This window comes from Octopus sinensis, linkage group LG15 (genome assembly GCF_006345805.1).
Source record: "Octopus sinensis linkage group LG15, ASM634580v1, whole genome shotgun sequence".
Classification (NCBI taxonomy): domain Eukaryota; kingdom Metazoa; phylum Mollusca; class Cephalopoda; order Octopoda; family Octopodidae; genus Octopus; species Octopus sinensis.
Window position 1 is genome coordinate 62159976 of NC_043011.1, and position 7979 is coordinate 62167954.

The 7979-nt window shown below is 37.2% G+C and overlaps 1 long non-coding RNA gene across 1 annotated transcript; it reads right to left on the reverse strand.

Moving 5' to 3' along the window:
• Positions 1-6139: 6139 nt before the first annotated feature.
• LOC118766386 lies at positions 6140-6701 on the reverse strand. Its single transcript, XR_005002321.1, has 2 exons — positions 6513-6701; positions 6140-6421 (listed from the first exon to the last, which is right to left on the reverse strand). It is a non-coding gene; the product is annotated as an uncharacterized LOC118766386 (long non-coding RNA).
• Between the last annotated feature and the right edge of the window lie 1278 nt (positions 6702-7979).

A 7979-nucleotide genomic window follows, 5' to 3' on the forward strand; every position in this document is an offset into this window, starting at 1 on the left:
TCTCCTGAGGCTAAATTACAGCAACATTCGTCCTAAATCAGGACTACCTTGTTATGTTGGCAAACAATCTTTACACCAATCTATCTGTCATTCAGATATGTTATGTTTGAAACTATTTTCTCGTGAGATACGTTGAGTTTATTAAAGAACATGACTCACAGAAAATACTGATTCTCTTTGTTGTTAGGTGTTTAACATCGTTGCTGGAGTAACCATGGAATTTGATTTTGCAGTGAAAGGGTTAATGTGGAGAGTTATGTAAAGTATAAATTTTGTAAATTGTTGATGTTTTAATGTTGGATATCCTCTATAAATAAGTTTGTGTTGTGCTGCTTTTATTGGGTGGCATTCATGTTGTGACCATTGTTTAGTAGCAGTTGTGTGTATGGTGTGTCCTTCTGCATGTTGTGTTGTTTTATTGGGCAGTTAATGTATAGGGCATGTGTTGTGTGTGCAGGGTCTGTGTTGCTTCTGTTACAATACGGAAAAGAAGATGTTATACATATGATGTGGGATTCACCCAACAGAACTACATTTCCAACATTATGTAATGTTGTGGGTCCAGGACGGTTTGTGTCGTTTCTGTTCATTAGTTTCATCATACCTAATTCTCTAATTATGACTGATACTCTCAGTATATACACACTTGAAACAACTGAGCTTAAAATAGTGATATATTACATCGCGTATAACATGTTTGTACACAGTGAGTGCCCTGTGCACATTTCGGTATTTATCAATGTGTTATAAATGAGATACATGCATTGCTGTTATTGGCCCCTGTTTTCACTGTCGTGCTCCACATCCTGCTTATTTCAGTTTCAAGGTCCTTGCATTTTGACAGACTTTCCAAGTTCTTTCAGGCAATGTTCAGGTCAGAATGTGTCAACAATGTCTATCAGAACAAAAGCATTTCCAATCCAGTCCTTGATTATTAAATCCAAACAGTTTGCATTGATCTCCTTGTCAGGACGGATATGTCCCATGTGATTGTGGCCAGGTCATCGCCAGGGACTCTGCTTGTTACATATTTATACTACTTGTCCTTTTTTTCACATTGATGTGTTGACGTATGGTCTAGAGGACATAACTCCCTGACTCAATTATATCTGTGAATAGACAAAAACTGGGTTGCCAGAACTGCCGTGTTTAACTGTCTGATTATACAAGTTGCATTTGGTGTTTGCATCCTTTTCTCTTCATTTTAGATTTTCTAATCGTCTGACTCTAGACATTGGTTCTTTGTAGCTAAAACCAGATCTGATTCTCCTTTCAATCCAGAGCTTTTGAATTATTGTTGTCTTTCTCTCTGCCTTACTTCCCTTCTATTGGCCATGGAGTGGTTTTTCTTTCCATTACTTCAGAATTCTGTTTTAATTTTTCTCTTTTGTTTTTCAGTTTTCTTTCATTTGTTTTGTTTTTATCTAAATCTTTTTCTTTGGTGGAGTCAGTTGTCAGTTTCTAATTTATTGCTTCTTTCTCTGCCCAGAAAAATTTTGTTTGCTTTTGTTATGTTTTCCTTCATTACACAATTCTCTTTCCCTTTGTTTGCTTCTAAACATTTTTCTTCTAGCCCACCTGTTGTTATTTTGTAATAGTTTTCTAATTCTATCTGTTACCATCTTCCTAATAAGTAGCCATATCTTATCTATATCAGTATTAGGGTGATGGCTTTGAAACACAGTAAGTAGTTCTCAGGTTTTTCTCACTAAGATCCTCAATTCACTTCCAATTTATTATGTTGAAGCTTTACTTGAATCCCAGGTTGGCTACGGTATTAACTCCCATTATCTTATGTCTAGCATTAAATTCACTTTATAATATCACTATGACGCTTCTATAATAATCTTTCCTAATTTTGTAATTCATTTCTGTAATATCTTATCAGTTTTATCCCCCCCTCCTCACTATTTATATGTTTCCTTCTGGTTGACTTCTCTCATTTCAATGTCTGCATCTTATTTAATGTTCTCGGTCATCGTTAATTTACTTCTTTTATTCGTATGCGTAACACCAACTCAACCTAATTGCTAGACTAAATTTACAAACAAATTTCCAACCGATTTTTCCTGACCAACACTTCTAAATATTCTAAAATCATCCATATTACATATTTAGGAGATGGTTTATAGCAGATGTGGGCAACCTTTCTCAAGTAGCACACTGCATAGGACATCGCTTATCATCAGGGAACCTGCACTACTAAAAGCATTCAAGTCAATTTTTCATTAGGCATCCCATTTCAAATGTCCCATGAGGCGCAGTTTTGCCATGACTGGTTTCTAGTTCATCCATAACATTTGTAAGCCATTGGTGGTTTCATTAAACATATTTATTAAAGCAATCAGAGTTAGGTGCAAAAAGTGGAGGGTATAAGGAGTGCCCTTTGGAAGATCCTTTTTCTTATGGGCATAAGGCTGGATTTAATTATCTCCTATTTTGTGTTGTGCTGCTTTTATTGGGTGACATTCATGTTGTGACCATTGTTTAGTAGCAGTTGTGTGTATGGTGTGTCCTTCTGCATGTTGTGTTGTTTTATTGGGCAGTTAATGTATAGGGCATGTGTTGTGTGTGCAGGGTCTGTGTTGCTTCTGTTACAATACGGAAAAGAAGGTGTTATACATATGATGTGGGATTCACCCAACAGAACTACATTTCCAACATTATGTAACGTTGTGGGTCCAGGACGGTTTGTGTCGTTTCTGTTCATTAGTTTCATCATACCTAATTCTCTAATTATTACTGATACTCTCAGTATATACACACTTGAAACAACTGAGCTTAAAATAGTGATATATATATACATCGTGTATAACATGTTTATACACAGTGAGTGCCCTGTACACATTTCGGTATTTATCAATGTGTTATAAATGAGATATCTGCATTGCTGTTGTAAAGGTGCATGGCTCAGTGGTTAGAGCATCGAGCTTACAATCGGGAGGTTGAGAGTTTGAATCTTGGACCGGGCTGCGTGTTGTGTTCTTGAGCAAGACACTTTATCTCACGTTGCTCCAGTTTATTCAGCTGTAGAAATGAGTTGTGACGTCACAGGTGCCAAGCTGTATCGACCCCTTTGCCTTTTCCCTTGGATAACACTGGTGGCAAGGAGAGGGGAGGCCGGTATGCATGGGTGACTGCTGGTGTTCCATAAACAAACTTGCCTGGATTTGTTCCTTTGAGAGTAACTTTCTAGGTGCAATCCCATGGTCAGTGTCATGAATGAAGGGGGTCTCATGCATTGCTGTTATTGGCCCCTGTTTTCACTGTCGTGCTCCACATCCTGCTTGTTTCAGTTTCAAGGTCCTTGCATGGTTGTTACATTTCTGTCTTCTCACTTGGAGCTGTTTGCTGACTTGTTGCCTTGTTGCTAGTAGTTACATTTTTTCCCTCAAATGTTGCTCTTATCATGTCGGCTTCATCTTCTATCGTTTTTCCCTGAGGTTCTCCTCAGTATTATCTCTGCTCGATCTGTTGAGCTGTATGATCTTGTTCTGTTCTTCTGCCAAGTGTATTGTTGAATCTATATTTTTATTGTGACTGTGTATGCAACTCAATATGAACAGAACTCATTTGAACCCCTTAAAATGGCTTCAGTTGTTGGGTGTCACTATCACCAAGGATGTCCTTGAAATATCTTGGATTGCATCTCAATGACTGGCCCATTTCCATACCAGATGGTACTTGAGGCCCCAAAATTATTGATACTATAAGGTTTAGTTGCGTCCTACTGTGCACACTCAGATACCCAGAACTGCTCCCTGAAAAGGACCATGTGACCAGCATAAAGTAAGTCACAGAAATGCTCCAACCGCTGGCCCCAAACGCATGCTTCGTCTCCTCTCTCTGCCATTCTACTATTAGTAAGTATTATGGCCTCTGTATGTTGGATGTGACTGGGTTCATCCCACTACTCTCTCTTCTCATCACACTTGTGTCCATCCTCATGCAGACCCAGGCCTTCCTCTCTTTAACGTCATCCCACTGGAATCCCATCCTTGTTCCATCTTTTCTCTAGATATTAACTCACAAAACTTTATAAGGAATGCTAAATCAATTTCCTCAGTCTAGGAAGGCCTCAAAGACAATGAGCATTACTGATTCCCCTTGACCTAACAATTTATAAAAACCCGACGGAGAATTCTATAATCTTCATTATCATTTTTGATAAATTCTTTTCCATTAATGGTATATTTGTCTTACTGCTTTGTTTGTTTCTTGCGAGTCAGAATCTTTATTATTTTTCATTGTGTTTCAAGGTTTCCCTCTGTTATACACATGGGGTCACCTCTGTCTTGTTACTTATGTGGTCACCTCTGGATTTCATATTTGCTGAGCGTTGATGTGATGGTTTCAGTGATTTGTTGAAGGTCCTCTTTCGTCAGATTTTATTCTTTATTTTGTATTCTTATTCTCCTTAAAGGTTGTTCTCTTTCACTTCTCAGATTCTTATTTATTACTAGACTACCCGTGACCTGGTGGGCCATGGGCAGTACAAGGTACCCGAGAAAACTACGTATCTCTGGAGCCCATGGTCCGATTTACGTGAAGCTTGTTTTATTCAATTTGTATTCACATTTCAATGGTACTTTACTTTCATAGTATTTTCCCATTATGTGCTGGTTTGGCTATTTATAAAGGTACCCCACAAAAAACCTCGTATCACAATACAGCCATGGTACAAAATAACATAACTGGACAAGTCACTATATATATATATGTGTGTATATGTGTATGTATATATATATATATATATATATATATCCCTCTCTCTCTTTCGGAGAGGCACAAGCACCTACACGCACATATACACACACGGCAGTAACTTCCACCTACCGAATTCAATCACAAAGCTCCGGTCAGCTCGGGGCTATAGTGAAAGACACCTACCCAAAGTGCCACGCAGTGGGACTGAACCCGAAACCACACAGCTAGGAAGCAAGCTCCCTAACCACACAGCCATGCCCGCGTATATATATATATACACACACACACACACACACACACATACACACACACATATATATATATATATATATATATATATATATTTATATATGGAGCAAATAATTGATGAAAAAATAATTTGCTAAGATATCACTGACTCTGTTATTATCTAGTGTAACAATTTTAAAATGATAATAATATAGGTGATTACAGGCTCCAAAAATGCATTAAATAACTGAAGGATTAAAATTAATCAAAGGACATACTAAGTATGTCTACCTGCTGGAAATAACAGCCAAAACTCTTATTTAAATCGCCAAAATTTTGACAGTATAAATAAGAGTTTTGATTGTTATTTCCATAAGGTAGACATACTTAGTATGTTCTTTGATTAATTTTAATCCTTCAGCTAAATATCATCATCATCATCATCATTGTTTAACGTCCGCTTTCCATGCTAGCTTTCCATGCTAGCTTTTCCATGCTAGCTTTCCATGTGTTGGACGATTTGACTGAGGACTGGCAAACCAGATGGCTCCAGTCTGATCTGGCGTAGTTTCTACAGCTGGATGACCTTCCTAATGCCAATCACTCTGAAACTGTAGTGGGTGCTTTTACGTGCCAACAGCACGAGGGCCAGTTAGGCGGTACTGGCAACAGCCACTCTCAAATGGTGCTTTTTATGTGCCACCTGCACAGGAGCCAGTCCAGCAGCACCTGCAATGACCTCGGTCGAATGTTTTTTCATGTGCCAGTAAGGCGACGCTGGTAGCAATCATGCTCGAATGGTGCTTTTTATGTGCCACCGGCAAATATACATATATATATATATATATGTATATATATATATTGGTTTATGTCTATCACTGTTTGAGTTGCATAATAGTGGTTTTATCTCAATTCATATTTTATATATATATATACATATATATATAATATATATATATATATATATATATATATATACACACATACATATTCATATATATATATATATATATATATATATATATATATATACATACATATTCATATATATGTATACATACATATTCATATATATATATATATATATATATATATAATATATATATAATATATATATATATATATATATATACATATACTTACATATGCATACATATATAATATATATATATATATATATATATATATATATGTCGTCCACTCATTTTTTGTAGCTATTTGATTCAGTTGTGAACATAGTTGATCCATGGATTTAATTGATCTTTCTGTCTGGTCAGATATGGGGGCATGCCCCATCGAGCATGCCACTATTTGTCAGTAATTGCTTGGGTCTTCCTGGGAAGCCCTTCAAGCCGTGTCCGAGTGGTCCCACATCCTCCATGGCCATGTGGCATGCTTGCTGACCAGCACCTGACCATCACTCCAGCTGGATCTTCAAAGAAGAAAACACAGGATCCAGATTCAGAAAATCAACTGACATGACCATCTAGTCTGAGCTGACCACTCCTGGATCATACAAGTAACAGGATGCACCCCTGTTTTTTTTCTTGCATATACTTGTTGGATAGATATGAAACCTGACCTATGTAATACCTATTATCTTGTGAAACATCCTGGTACCAAAGGAGTTCAGACAGGGCCCTGGACAATGGCCAAGTCTCACAACCAATCTGTTTATAACCATCATTTATTTTATTTTAAAATTGTTTTCATTAAAAGAATGTTTTTCTCCGTCTGTTTTCATTGCCCTGAATCTCTCCACGTTCCATATTTTTGTATGTTTGCATGTTATTTAAACAATGTTTCTTTTTTCTTTTTTTTGTTTCTCTGTAATATTCCTCACCTGATATGTATGATATAATAAGTATAAGTGCTTTCTGGAATTATTGTGTTTTGTTTTATTTATTACCTGGCAGAATCGTTAGCACACTGGGCAAAGTGATTAGTGATATTTCATGTGTCACTACATTCTGAGTTCAAATTCCGCTGAGGTCAACTTTGCCTTTCATATTTTCAGGGGTCAATAAATTAATTGCCAGTTGAGTATTGGGGGTCAATGTAATTGACTTGTCCCCACCCACAAAATTTCAGGCCTTGTGCCTTAAACAGAAAAGATTATCATTATTATTATTGTCATCATCATCATCATCATCATTATTATTATTATTCCTTCGTAACACTGTGTAGGTAAAAATGCACCTGAGTCTTTAGTCACCTGTCAAGTCACAAGAAGGACCTCAGACAGGTAATACTTTCCTCAAAATATGCGCTGTGCCCAATAAGGCTACTTTTTGCAAGACATCAATCTTGCATAGAATTTCCAGTTGCCTTAAGAAGTCTTGAAGTTTCAATGGGATTGAGCCCAATGCTCCGATCACCACTGGTATCACTTATACATTACCCTCTCGCATTCCATACGGTCTTGTCATTTCCATTTTCAATTCGGAGTACTTGGTGATTTTTTCAACCTCTTTACTCACAACATTCATATCATTTGGTATGGTTCCATCAATGATCTGACAGTATTTGTCTCTCTTACTCAATATGACAATATCTGGCCGACAGTGTTCGATTACACGATCCATCTGATTATTATTATTATTATTATTATTATTATTGAGGGAGTAAAAAGAAGAAAAAAAAGGTAAGTAAAGATATAAAAAAAAACAAAGAAACCCTCACCTGCATGAGGTTTTGTAGCCTTCTAAACTGCTTGGTGACCCCCACTTGTGCTTATGCCACTGAAAAAGCTACCCACTACATGCTGCAAGGTGGTTGGCATTAGGAAGGGCATCCAGCTGTAGAAACCGTGCCAAAACAGACCCTGGAATACGATGAGGTCCTTGGTCCATATCAGACCCTGACGACCCGTCCACCCCCATGCCAAGTTGGAACATTGATGTTAAATGATAACGAGGAAAGAAAAAGAGTGAAGTGTAAGGAAAGGGCCATTCAAAGAAACCTACATCAATATGATTTGTATTATTTGGTGAAAGTGAGAAAAGAGTACCTTGAAACTGTCTGAAATGCTGGATATTGCAGTC